The sequence below is a fragment of the Gymnoscopelus microlampas genome (assembly GCF_963454915.1).
Source record: "Gymnoscopelus microlampas genome assembly, chromosome: 4".
Lineage (NCBI taxonomy): Eukaryota > Metazoa > Chordata > Actinopteri > Myctophiformes > Myctophidae > Gymnoscopelus > Gymnoscopelus microlampas.
This window is the reverse complement of record NC_139941.1, coordinates 17,297,702-17,312,827: the sequence shown is the minus strand read 5'-3', so window position 1 is coordinate 17,312,827 and position 15,126 is coordinate 17,297,702.

Genomic DNA, 15,126 nt, shown 5'->3' with positions numbered 1-15,126 from the left:
GCATTCAACATTATTTAACCCACTGAAGCCCAATTCAAAAATGTTCAAAAATAGCAAATCTGCAAACTGTGGTCACGTGATCAAGCTGTATCTGTCAGACTTTTTCTGATTAGTTAGGATTGGCTTTCAAAGTTTGCGGGAGGGGCCCGTTTTGCTCAAAATGCCACAAATCAAATGCAGCATCCTACTGCTCATAGTATACTATAAGTTCCTATTTATCAGTATCACAATGAAAACAAGTTTATCTTTTTTTTTAGTTGTTAAAGAAAAAAATACCATGACTATTTTTTTAACATAATTTAAACATAAATGTTATCATTAAAATCTTAGTGTTTTGCCAATTGGGGGCCACTTGCAATACCCTCAGAGCCCACCAGTGGCTCCAGAGGCTGATAATGGCTGGCCCATCGACCTTCCTACCAACAGCGCTACGTCATGAGTCTAGCTCGTGTCTCTGCAACTGCCATGTGTATTTTCATGGTGTTGCAGTGAAAGCCAGTTTTGTATTAATTATTTAGCCCCAGCTGGCGGTGTGTGATGTTTGTCTAGCCTGCTATAGCCACACAATGAATACGAATGGACCCAAATGGTCCATTTGGTTCCATTTGTACACTCTCAGAGTTACAGACCCGTAAGGGTCCATTTGGTTCCACACACTCTCAGAGTTACAGACTGGTTTAGGGTCAATTTAGTTCCATTTAGTTCCATTTGCACACTCTCAGAGTTACAGACCTGTAAGGGTTGCGAGTAAATATCCCCTTTTTATTCCTGCATTAAAAAGATTAAAAAAAAATGTAAACCAAGAAAGAAAAATCCCTTATCATCAATTAAAAACAACATCTCATCAAAGACAAGCTCACAACGCGGCGCAAAGCGAGGTGTTGAGAGCTTATATAGGCCTATGCTTTTTTCGCTAGTTTGGGTCCCGGGCAAACGACACATTTTTCTTTTGGGTCTTGAGCTAAAACATTTGGGAACCACTGTTCTAGACGACTCGCCTCCTATAGACGAATCCACAGATGTGCTGAAGGCAGTCCTAGCTGCGGCGTCAACGCTCCGCACCGCAGCTATGACTGCCTACAGGCAGCGCGTCTGTTGATTCGTCTATAGGATCTACACCGTCTGTAAGATGTGTAGTGATAAACAAACAAACACACAAACACAACACACATTTTAAAATCATATTTTTCTCTGAGGCGGCCTTATATGTACTGATGTCATCACTGTGATGATGACATACTTTGTATAAAAGCAGGCAGGCGTCTGTCAACATCTTAGTTAGATTAAGTTACGGGCAGTGATTAAAAGGTGGAAGCATAGTTTAATTAGTGTTTAATTAGAGTTCTTATTATACGATGAGAGTCCATCTTTCTGTTTGGTTTATGGTAAGGTTAGTCTTGGCTTTATTGTACACTATCTGTTTGGCTAGGGCCTGCTTACAGTGTACCATATCCTTGCCAATACGAGAATTCACCTCTTCTGTCGAAGGATACGATATGCAATATAAACTGAAGGAGATACATGAGAAGGCAGAATTGAAATACGAAGCTGTAGGTGAAATGCACAGAAATGTAATCCTTCCAAGCACTTTGTCCAGATTAACCAGTAAATTCCTCCTTGAATTTCAGAATTTCAAGAATGTTTCTCAGACTGGAGATTTGGTTACAAGGTTTGGAGAGCTGATGGATTATAGTATTGAGATTCTGGAGAAGCATATTAATGACGGGTTATGTGTAAACGGATGTGGAATCCTTTATCAGGATGTTACAAAGTGTGGAACCTGCTCAGGAAAGTCACACTACAAGTGCTCCTTTCCTGCTGACCAGCTAGCCTGTGGACATCACCATGTGCACGCCAATGAGGGTGATACCGCCGTATTGAACTGTTCATTATCTTGGCACGACCTGGTGCCAAGTGCCAAGTACCACTACTGGATCGCGGAAAGCAACAACTCGGCCGACAGTGAGTTTACACTTCTCAAGGAGACAGATGAATCGCATTTAAAGCTATTTGATTTACGCCTTAATGAAAGTGGATTTTATAAATGCTCTCTGCAGGATAAACATGGAACCGCCTTGTCCACAATCACCTTCCAACTGAACGTGGAACGTTCAGACCCCACCACCCCAACCACGGCGCCTGATGACACCACCACGGCGACCGAGCCGTCTGACGACATCATCACGGCGACCGAGCCGTCTGAAGACATCACCACGGTGACCGAGCCGTCTGAAGACATCACCACGGTGACCGAGCCGTCTGAGGACATCACCACGGTGACCGAGCCGGTGACCGAGCCGTCTGAAGACATCACCACGGTGACCGAGCCGTCTGACGACATCACCACGGTGACCGAGCCGTCTGAAGACATCACCACGGTGACCGAGCCGTCTGACGACATCACCACGGTGACCGAGCCGTCTGAAGACATCACCACGGTGACCGAGCCGTATGACGACATCACCACGGTGACCGAGCCGTCTGAAGACATCACCACGGTGACCGAGCCGTCTGAAGACATCACCACGGTGACCGAGCCGTCTGACGACATCACCACGGTGACCGAGCCGTCTGACGACATCACCACGGTGACCGAGCCGTCTGACGACATCACCACGGTGACCGAGCCGTCTGAAGACATCACCACGGTGACCGAGCCCTCTGAAGACATCACAACGGTGACCGAGCCGTCTGAAGACATCACCACGGTGACCGAGCCGTCTGAAGACATCACAACGGTGACCGAGCCGTCTGAAGACATCACCACGGTGACCGAGCCGTCTGATGACATTACAACCCCGACCACGCCGTCTGACGTCACCATCCCTGGCGTCACTGACGTCACCGGACCCGACGTTAGTCCAGAGGCCACTCCGAGGCCCAGGCCGGTCCCAACAACTCCCCCGCCATCTGATCCGCCTGGCGTTAACATTGTTCTCGTTATCCTGGCCCCAGTTCTGTCCGCAATAGCTGTAATAGCAGGAGCAGGAGGCATATTGTTCTACAGAAGAAAGAGGAAATCCAGGAAAGGTTTGATTGATGATTGATTTATTAATTATTAAACAAAAGGGGGGATTTCTTCCAAGGATATGAATGAGGAGATGGCATGGGTGTTAGCTTGAGAGCAATGATTAATTAGCTTTCTGTGTTGTGTGATATGCTAAGTAAATGTATATATATTGTGGGACACTGATCAAGGCCAAGACACAGATAGGCAGGGTACAAGCCCAATGAAGGGTATTTATTCAACCCGTCCGCTCAGAGAGCACTGTTATTACGTTATTTAGTCAAACTTAAATCATAATAGGCAAATCAAAACATAAATTCCTCCCAGGTTTGGGGATATTTCCATTCACATTCACATTTCCATGCATTTAGCTCGATCCATCAGGTTGCCTATAAAATAAAAGAGACATTCTTTTAGTTCTCAAATTCACACACAAAGTCATTTAACGGTGTAGGGAATTTAATGTAGAATCTCACTTACCGCCCGAAAGCACCTGTCCAGTCACCAGGAGAGCCAGTGGAGAATGAGGCAGAGTGGCTGTGCTTTTAAATGTTCGTGGACCACACCTAGCTGGCCAGCGCAGGTGTGCGGAGTTGTGGCTGATTCATGATGAGGACAGGTAGGTACCGCCCCTCTATGACGTGTCCCAGGCTGCGCTGCTGTCTGTCTGGCCTCTCTCTGCCTCTCTCCCACTGCTTCTCCCTGGTGAGGTGCTTACCTGTCGGGCGGCGCCCTAGAGAGACTCCACAATATATATATATATATATTTTTTTTTCAGAGATAATGTCTGTGTATGATATTTTCTTGTGGTTGCATGTTTTCTTTTCCCCTACAAACACTAACAGAACTGACACTGCTGCCAGAACAACTTCATGTAAAGTTTGGATGCTGTCTTATAAGTTGAGTCAAACAATGGGTAGAGAGCCCGCCCGGGAAGCAGAAGGTCCCAGGTTCGATTCCCGGCTCCGGGAATGTGTTGAGGTGTCCCTGAGGAAGATTCTTAAAGGAAGTTCACCCCCAAAATTACTTTTTTCCCCCTATCGGTTACACACCCCATGGAGACTTGAATTCATGGAGATTTTTTTGTTTTTGTCGCATTCCTAAGCCAATAATTTGATGACCGGCGGAAAGATGCTAATGTCTCCGGTAAGAGCCGCCACCGGAGCCCCCTAACTGCTCCCCCTCACTCTCCTCTTTGAGAAGCACTCTGCTGGGTGAAGCTGAAAACTGAATTAGCTAATAGGCAGAGTCAAATAATCTCCTGGTTTTATTTCTATTTTCAATTATATTCCGGGTGATAGCCAACAGGGGGAGCCATATGATCTCATGCTGGTTCTATTTTTTTTTTAATATACTGGTTAGTTTACTGGTTACAACGCTGATCCTTGACTTTAGTTTGGGATAATGTTTTCTATGGTATCAGGCATGAAAGGTTGTTAGCCTAAATGTTTTAACACTGCTCAGTGCTCATAGTTCCAAAAATGTTCGGATCTATCCCAATCAGAAACCGTGGATCGACAGAATATGTGTACAACTGCATGAACGCTGATTTCAGATCCGGCAACGTGGAAACGCGTAACGCGACGCACACAGCCCTAAACAGCGCCATCAGGAAGGCGAAAAAGGCCTACTGCAAAGATGCAAGACCAATTCAGCAGTGGCGACATCAGGGGCACGTGGCAGGCGGTACACACCTTGACGGACAGCAAAGGAAAAAAAAGAAGTGAAGTGAACCCGCCTGCCTCCCTCCCCAACGAACTGAACACCTACTACGGCCGGTTCGAGACCAGCCCCAACCGCGGCAGCCAAGCGGGGCCATCAGCAACACCAGCAGAGGAGATCCCTCTAACCATCTCGTATAGGGCAACGTGCGCACATCCTTCACACAGGTCAACATCCAGAAGGCGGTGGGACCTGATGGGATTCTAGGCCGGGTCCTTAAAGCATGTCTAGACCAGCTGATGGGTGTTTTCGCTGACATCTTCAACCTCTCCCTCTACCAGGCTGTGGTCCCTGCAAGGTTCAAAATGTCAACCATGTGCCCATTCCCAAAAAGGCCTGAATGACTGGAGACCTTTCGCTCTCACCCTGATAGTCAGCAAATGCTTTGAGAAGCTGGTGAGTGAAGACCCGTGGCAGTTTGCATATCGCAAAAACAGATCCACCGATGACGCTATTGCCATGGCTCTCCACACCGCCCTCTCACACGTGGACAACAAGCTGCTGGGGAACAAATATGTACGTATGCTGTTCGTGGACTACAGCTCAGCATTCAACGCCATTGACCCAGCAAAACTTGACACAAAGCTCCAAGACCTAGGGCTACACCCAAGCATGTGCGACTGGATACAAGACTTCCAGTCCAACCGACATCAGGTGGTGAGAATGGGCAGCATCACACCCCTTGACCCCCTGACCCTCAACACTAGAGCACCCCAGGGACGCGTGCTGAGCCCTCTCCTCTACTCCTTGTACACGTACTGTATGACTGCACAGCCACACATGACTCCAACACCATCATAAAGTACGCAGACGACACAACAGTGATAGGCCGAATCATCAACAATGACAAGTCTCTATAGAGATGAGATCAACTCACTGGCACTCTGGTGCCGGTAGAACAACCTCTCCCTTAACGTCAAAAGACCAAGGAGTTGATTGTTGACTTCAGGAGGCTGAGGAGATCATGTGCCCATCCTCATCGATCCTCACCACAGGACCACAGGATTTTCCTCACCACAGAAACTGTACAAAAAGCGTGTGTAGTCAAAGCCCAGCTCATCATCAAGGACAAGCACCACCCAAGTCACAAACTGTTAAAACTCCTACAACGACTGCGGCCGGGCAAGGGGGCCTAGCGCAGTATCAAGAGTAGCACTACCAGGTTCTTTAACAGTTTTCAGCAGTCTGATGGCAGGCGGTGCGTCAGGCTGGTCTCAGACCTTTGCTTTTCCTTGGACCTACCTGTGGATCAGTGGCGTAGCCAGAACGCTAGTATAGGCTGGGCCTAGGAGATTAGGGTTATGTCATTTAATTCTTATTTTTGCCTGATTTTACCGATTTTTTTATCAAAAAATTAATTATAAAAAAAAATTAAAAAAGAAAATTTCAAAAAAAAAAAAATTGCAAAATCGATTGGGTGGGCCAGCTTTCTATGCCCCTGCTGTGGATTATACCAGGGACAAGTGACTTATCTTTTTTTTCTTTGCTCTTCCTCATGGACCTACATGCGGATTATACAGTACCAGTGTCAGTCTACTTTATGTGGATTATGCGGTCGACACACTGTCATTTTGCACCTTAATCCCATGTGCAACACACTGACTTTTTGTTTAGTTGGAACCTTACTTTATTTTGTTTGATTATATGGAAATAGGATATTAGTTACTTTATACAGCAGAAACATTATAAAAAATATATTGGAAAAAAAAATGTTATTGATGAAAAACCACCAACAAGAATTGACACGAAATAATCATGCAGTGCATACCGTTGGAATTTTTGACCTGCCTACTACACTCCACATGCCTTCTATAAAATCTGAGACCCAAATTTGCTATATATTGGCCCATAATTAGCTGACACATTAACAACATGGTTCCTTAACAGAAGTCATACCGACAACCTCATCGCTGACACTCGGGCTGAGGAACGGGAAGAGCCTCTCAGTGAAATGATACCCGACGAAGGAGTACATGTGGGACTTGTCCTCCACGTTAAAGAAAGACACCATCCCTTCCTCGTAGTCCACAAACACTCCGACTGCCTGCGGCTTCTGCCGAAGGTGGAGGAGGACAGAGGGGGACTCCAGGGCCTGGATACCAGGGTACTCGTCCCCACCCCTGAGCCTCACCGTCCAATAACCATTCTCCGGGGTTGATGTGATCATGCCCTTTCTGTTGATGGACTCTCTGACCACGCCTACATCCCAGAATGTTTTTGCTCCAACATTGACCTGATGGAAGATCCAAGAGAAAACATGAATGTGAACTGTGATCTATGAGTTGATACAACACTGAAGATACAGTATAGAGTTGGTATTGTTGAAGGCTCAGAGCAGGGCTGATGAATGGAGACGTGGAGTGAAAAAGTGAACCACGGCTATTATGTCTAAGCAGGCCTTCACAGCGCCCCGCCATCAGAGCCACCGTAGTTCTGGAGTTTGGAGACTAAAGTGCGATACATACTCCTTTTGACGTCGGAAAATCTTCGGTTTGGACAGGCTTTCCGAACTATAGTTCGTAGAGTCAGCAGTCATGGTTCAGGCTCCAACACTAAGAAAAATGAGTGTGTATTTTCACACACAAAAACAAACACACACGCACGCATACGCACGCGCACACGCACACACACGCGCACACGCACACACACGCGCACACGCACACGCACACACACATACACACACATGCATAGTGTCCATATACATTCCTGCTTGAGAAAGCAAATAGAAGAGCTGCTATTACTCTTTCAATTTACAAGACCCGAAATGAAACACTCACTTTTTTTCTATACAAGCTGATATGTAATCCCAACGACCCTGCTGAAGCAGACAGCATGTTCTGAACCTGAAATTCTGAAAAGGTAAAAAAAAAAAAAACACACACACACACACACACACACACACACACACACACACACACACACACACACACACACACACACACACACCATGAAATTGATGCTTTTGGATGTGTGAAGAATGCCATCAGGTCACATTACGTGTTTTGAGCCATTTCACTTCCATAAAGTCATAGTGCAGGAAAAAGGTGCGGCCACCCAATCAAATCTATAATAAGAAATTGACAATGTGGTGGGCTGGAAATTGAAATGGATGAGTTCTGTCCCGCAGATTTATAAGGCAAAAAAACAAACAAGAGGAAGATCGGCTATCACCATACAATCAAAAAAAGGAACTTTGTAAGTGCAGTACAACAAATCATTTTGTGTTGATTCAACTCTTATGGTGTAAGGGTCTTCATTGTTTAATAGACCTGTTGTGCGTTGTTATACCTTTAAGGCCGGGAGCGCTTCTGTGTCCTTGGACGTTTAATGCCGGGAAGACTTCTTTGTTATTTTAGATATAATATATCGTTGCTGTTGGGGCAGAAACCTCTTATCTCCATGTTCTAACTTTTTGTGTTTTTCCATAAATGAATGCCCTACTCCATCATCACAAAAGCATCAAAAGTTGCAGAGCCACAAGCTCAAAACGTGGCGCGACGCGACACGTTTTCAGCTTGTAGATCTGCTGCTTTTGCTATTTTTTGGACATATGAGGTTTCCACCCGACAGAGACCATATTTATTTCTCAGCCTTTGTAGCAGATAGACACATGAAATGAAATGTAATAAAACATTTGAAAGCTTAAATCTTTGGCAAAATAATGTTCATTAATTAGCCAAAGATTTAAGCTCTCATGTTTTTCAGAAAACGCTCACATTTTTAGAAGTCATTTACAAAAACGCCTTTAGGATTTAGAAGATGTTCTCAGAATCGGCCTCAGGTCTAAATGGGTTAAATCATCGCTGAGAACTTTGCTGTGAAGGAGGATTCTTTAACAGTGCTGTGACAGAGCCCCCCCCCCTCCCCTCAGATCCATTCCAGGCCCCCACCTCGCTGGGAGTCACACTGGAACGGAGAGCACATGGTGACAGCTGGGAATCTGTGATACAGTTAATTCCGATGGCTTACTCCAGCTTCAGGCGTTGTGTGTCCGAGCTAGGAATGGGTAGAGGGGGGGGGGGGGGTATATTGGCTGAGACATCAAGGTACATGGTAAAGCGATATTTCGCTTTGCTTGAGGAGATTCGCTAAGTACGCACAGCACACCTTCACAGGCCCGTCATCACATCGTCCCTCATCACAATGTGCTGCTCACTGTGCTGGCACATGGTGTACCATTCTACGCCATCATTTTGTTTTAAATATTTTATTGATATTATTATTTTTTAAACCTGTAAAGCGCTTTGTGACTGTTAGTGTCTGTGACAGGTGCTCCACTTACTTACTTACTTACTTATTGGCATGCAGAGTTACATAAAGTAATTAATGACGGTAATAAATCATTCTTTATAAAGCTTCTATCCTTTACACACACACACACACACATATACACACACGCACACGCACCATGAAATTGATGCTTTTGGATGTGTAAGAATCAATCAGGTCACATTACGCGTTTTGAGACAATTCACGTCATAAAGTCATAGTGCAGGAAAAAAAGTATTGATTTATTTAATGCATTTATTTATTTATTAAGTATTTTATTTATTTGTTTGTTCGGAATTCATTTATTTACTGTATGTGTGGGTGGGTTGGTGTGTGGGTGTGAATGAGAGAGAGAGAGGGAGAGAGAGAGAGAGAGAGAGAGAGAGAGAGAGAGAGAGGGAGCGAGAGAGAGCGAGAGAGTTTACTGCCCTCTAGAAGTTAAAATCTGTAGAATGGTAGAAGTAGATTTGGCTGACCTTACTACACTGTGATGTAAGCAACGCGGCTGCAGCCTAATACAATAGGTGTGTCAAATGTAGGTGTGCCAGTGAGCAAGCATTGACACTATAGTGTATATAGTCCATAGCACTGTCAATGAAACAGAAGTTGGAGGAGAAAGGTGGTATATGCAACACATCTGTTGGCCAGATTAAACCCAAGGACGCCACAAGAGCAGGCCCGGCCCCGGATTAGCACACAGGCTCACAGGGCTGCAGCAAGGCTCGCCAAACAACAAAGCCTTTTCTTCCCCCATCCCGTGCTTACCTTGTGACACTCAAGACTCTCAACCCGGTGTTTCTGCTCTTGCATCTGCAACTAAGCTGATTATGCATTATCACAACATCATACTGACACCCCACGGCATAAGTGAGGATGATACGCGACATGCTAGGGATGGGACGATAATCGCTATCATCGTTTATCACGATAAAAAAAAAACACATCAACAATCACGATAATCGCAGAGATTTTGATTCATCGTGAAATTGTCCTCCGTCATACACGGGGGATCAATTTGTTTTTGACTAGCTGATTATCCAGTGGCACATAAACCCTCTATACTGTACTTGTAACAGACCTGTAAAGAGCACACTTGGTACGCTCTTTTTTTCCCTCTACACCAAATCTCTTCGCCAAACTATTGGTAGATCCTTTCCAGTAACACACATGGTTTGAAACCAGTGAATGATATTCTGTTCTTCTGTATGAACAGCTCCTTCGTTGCCATGGCTGTCACATTCTCAATGTTCATTTCAAGGACCCACAGTATGATACAATTTTTTTTATATCTCTGGAACCCCAATCTACATCGAAAAGTCGTCAGTGTTCATTTCACTCTTCAGTTTCAGCCCTGGTGCACATCCAAGGAGGTTGAATGGTGGGCTGCTTCAAGGGATCTCTGGGGGGGGGGGGGGGGGGGGGGGGTCAAGGAAACCACTTGCCCTTGACCTCTCGTGTGATTGACAGTTTTCCCTTCAGACGAAATGAATGTATTTCCTTCTCGTGAGGGGATTAGAAAGGGCTTAGTGGGGAGGTGAGCTGGCTGTCGCATTCAGCCTGTACCTTAAAGGGACATAGGCGCACGCACGCACACACACATACACACGCACACACACACGCACACACACACACACACACACACACACACACACACACACACACACACACACACACACACACACACACACACACACACACACACACACACCAAATGCTAGCTGGCCAGTGAGTGCCACATCAAACAGTGTTATTTCATATCGGTGTGAGAAAGCAATTCATTCTCAGAGCATTCCTCCTTCAATACTTATTTTCCACTGGATTTCAGAATGCCCCCCCCCCCCCCCGCAAAAAAAAGTGATCAAAGGTATACCCATTGATATGTATGGCATATTGCAATGTTATAGTACTTACAGTAAACAGTGCATGTCCTACAACTTTCCTGAGGGCATACAGCATCAGTCGTTGCTTTCATAAAGAGTGGTGGTTCTCAACTGCGGCCTGGGGACCCATACGTGTCTTTGCGCCGCGTCACAATGCAGCGCTTGTGGGCTTGTAGATCGGCTAATTTCCATATTCTAAAATGAGACCTACACTAGGCTATACCGTGTCTGTCAGGTGGAAACCTCATGTGTCCAAAACTGTTACTTTTCAGGATTCAAATTCAAAAATAGCAAAAGCAGCACATCAGGGGTAGGGATTCTGGCCAAGAGAACCAAATGGACTGCTTCTGGCCAAGAGATACTTTATGTCTCCTCTCATTTCAGCAGCGCTATCTATTTTGTGTCAGTCCAGCTAGTGGGCACAGCCAAATCCACATTCTATCTAATCTAATGGAGCTAAATCTTGGCCTATATGAGGAGAGTGTTCTTTCCTACACTGCAAAATTCCAGTGATTTAAAGCTTCGATCCACAACTTAATTTAATGAATACAACTTGATTTCAACGATGCTGTATGGTTGAGTATGTTTATACAATATAAGGCACATCTGCAGGGGTGTGTGGTGGTCTTGAATTTAGACCCTGGTGTCGGGTAAGGCCACCTACTGGTTGACATGTAGTATTGCCTGAAACCTTTGTGTGACACTGTCATAAGGCAAAGTAGAGCAGTAGTTATTGCTGCATATCGTCGCTGCCCGACAGCGACAATAATATTATGCTGCTTTGAATGAGTGACTTTAAGGTTGCTTGTGCTAACAGGAGACAGGAGTTTGGATCATGAATCTCGATGGAGGAACAGGAACAGATACACAAGTATACTTGGTGATATGTTGTGAGCTCTAGATCTGCTATTTCACTATTATCACTACATTTTAAATTGTGGTTAATTCAAAATGTAGAGCTAACCATAATTCTAGTCGAATCAAAAAATATTTGTCTTTGAAATGCGATGGAGTGAATGTATCCAAAAATACAAATACTTGAGTAAATTACAGTACTCAAGTAAATGTACAGTATGCACCACTGAATATGACATACTGAACACGTTCTCTTGCCTTACTTGAAGAGGGCTGAGGCTCTGGGGAAGTGAAGTGCTGCTTGTTTAAGGTAAGGATGGAGATTATGAGGCAGAGACGAGATACAGGCTATTGACGCATTACTTTAGAGATGAGAATATGTTTCCCAAGTGTGTGTGTTTTGCATAGGTGAGATCCCGCGCACGCACGCGCACGCACACGCACGCGCGCGCGCACACACACACACACACACACACACACACACACACACACACACACACACACACACACACACACACACACACACACACACACACACACACACACACACACACACACTCTCCATAACACTAAAAGCCTCATATACTATAACTTCACACTCACAGTGATATATTAGTAGGGCCCTGGAGATGAGCTATCGATCCTATAGATCAATTAGAATGGCCCGGTGTGTGTTTAGAGATGTGACTGGTGCCAAAAAGCTGTGACCAGGCTGAGCAGCTAATGCGTTGCATCCTTCACTTTAAAAGCAGTTATTTTCCGGGGAGTGGCATGGCCATCCATCCGTCCATCCATCTTCATCTGCTTATCTGGCGTCTGGTCGCAGAGGCAGTATAGTTCCAGTCCCTGGCCACATCAGCCAGCCCTGACTGGGGGACCCTGCAAGGTGTTCTCAGGCCAACACAGAGATATGATCCCTCCCTGCACCTGTCTCTGAACCGTGACCTTTTCTCAGCTGGCCTGGAAAAACCTCCCTAGGGAGGCGAACAGGAGGCATCCTTACTAGATGCCCCAAAACGCCTCAGCTGGCTCCTTTCAATGCAAAGGATCAGTGACTCTATAGTCCAAGTCTCTCACGGATCAGTCTATCTCACCCTGTCACTAAGGTAGATGCCAGCAACTCTCCTGAGAAAACTCATTTTGCCCGCTTGTATCCGCGATCTTGTTCTCTTGGTCATGAACCACATCTCATAACCATAGGTTAGAGTAGGAACGAAGATTGACCGGTAGAATGAGAGATATACCTTCTGGCTCAGCTCTCTTTTCGTCGGTGCAGTACAGCACGTGCAATACCTTACATTCTATGGCTGATCTCCTGCTTTGTCATCCCAACAATTGTGAACAAGACCCAGAGACACTTGAACTCCTTCGCTCGGGTAAAGGACTCATTCTCTAGCTAGAGTGAGAAATCGCATTCAAGTGAGAGCTGGAGGTCACAGACTGATGATGCCCTCAGGACCACATAATCTTCAAAAAAGCAGTGATGCAATCCTCAGTTCACCGAACTATAAACCCTTTCCTCTATGACTGCGCCACAACATCCTGTCCATGAATATATATATCACAAGCAGCAAGCTATAGGTGACAAGGCGCAGCCCAGGCTGAGGCCAATCCTCACAGAGAATGCGTCCAACTCACTGCCGAGGACATGGACACCGCTCTCGCATTGGGTGGACAGAGATCGGCTGGCCCTTAGTAGAGCCCCCCTCATACGGCATAATATAACATTATTAGGCCATTCATTTTGCTGGCCTTGACCACAGGCCATGCAGCCACAGAGTGCAACAGGAGAAACAGAAAGCGAGCCATTCATTATCGCCTAATTTTCGAGCCATAGCTTAACGATTGAGCAATCACGTCCAAAGACCTCCACATCATGACAACGGAGCCTTGCAGTGTGTGCAGTGTGGTGGGGCAGTAATTGCCCTCCCTGACAGACCGTGTCATTAAGTCAAGCAAAGTGAAACCTGTCATCTGGGTAAACCAATAGGATAGGGCACACAGGGGGAAGAGGCAAGGAGCTGATGTGTGTTCTTTCTTGGCCGAAAGGAGACTTGTAGAATGCCAATTGATTTGGTTGTTTGGAGAGTGGAAGGATGGTGGAGAGCAGCCATGCGAGAGGAGATGGGAGATATCTACGAGGTGACTTGATGCTTCTGTAATCAGGCTGATGATCAGAGGTCAAGTCAATAGGTGATGTGGTGAGGACAGTCAAAAGACAGATTGATATGCATTACATGGAACACAAACAAATACACAAAAGATACTATCAGCAATAAACCTTTGAACAGGTGAGTCGTTTTTCTATCCCTCCGATAGGCTAAACATGGACTATTTATTTCAGGGACTGATATAGGTTTCCAGAAAGGTGAGTAGTTAAGTATAACAAGTAAAAAGGAATACAAAATAAAGCTAAGTGATGTTTCCACATCAATACTGCAGTTACAGTGCAATTACAGAATGGAGCCATCACCTTAAAATATCATAGCTTGTGAGGTCCAGTAGATGCCGTTCACAAATGACTTTTCCAATCTATGTACAACGCTAAGCATGAAATACAAACACACCAGCCTGAAACTACTGAGCCTAATGGAAAACTGTTCATACAACTGGATGACTTGTCTAAGGTATGCTGAAAACGGTTGAGCATTCTTTTCCTGGAAAATCTGCCGTCACGTTAAAATCCTACTTTTTACCTATCAGTGAATATGGAGGAACATTCTACACAGATATGATTATAATTATGATTGGTAGTATTGTTTTCTCACTCAACAGTAAACAAACCAACATACAGTATACAGTGCATACTGCATACAGTGTATCTGCACATTTCTTAAGTTAGAATTTTATGACTTTTAAGACCTTTTTAAAACCAAATTGTCAAATGAGCTTGCAGTTCGGCTATTTGAACGTAATGGCTACAATTTCAAGTGCTTGTCACGGTTCAAATATGATTACAGTATTTTGGGGGGGGTCGCGGCTTGAAAGGTTTGGGAACCCTTGTGCTAAGGAACACTGGTGTACCGTGAGACAAGTCCAGTTCTGCCTCGGTATTTTGTGACAACTACACATTGCAATTTTGTATTATTTACTGTATCAGTACTTAGTGTGTACGCATTTCCCAATACAGAGACAAATTCTATACCCTAAAAACATATACTCCAATGGATCCATCGCAACACATTGTGAGCTTGTACATCAGCTATTTTCACTACTGAATAGGTCTAAATAAATATGTATTTCAAAAGTTTGGGGAATCCCTGCATTAGACAGGAAGGTGACTGAAACTGGAACACTTTTGTGAGATGCACCAAAGTAAGCTTACAGCTGGGTGAAGCACAAACTGAATTTCCCCTGCAGGATCAATAAAGATCTACTCTCCCCCCACCCAAT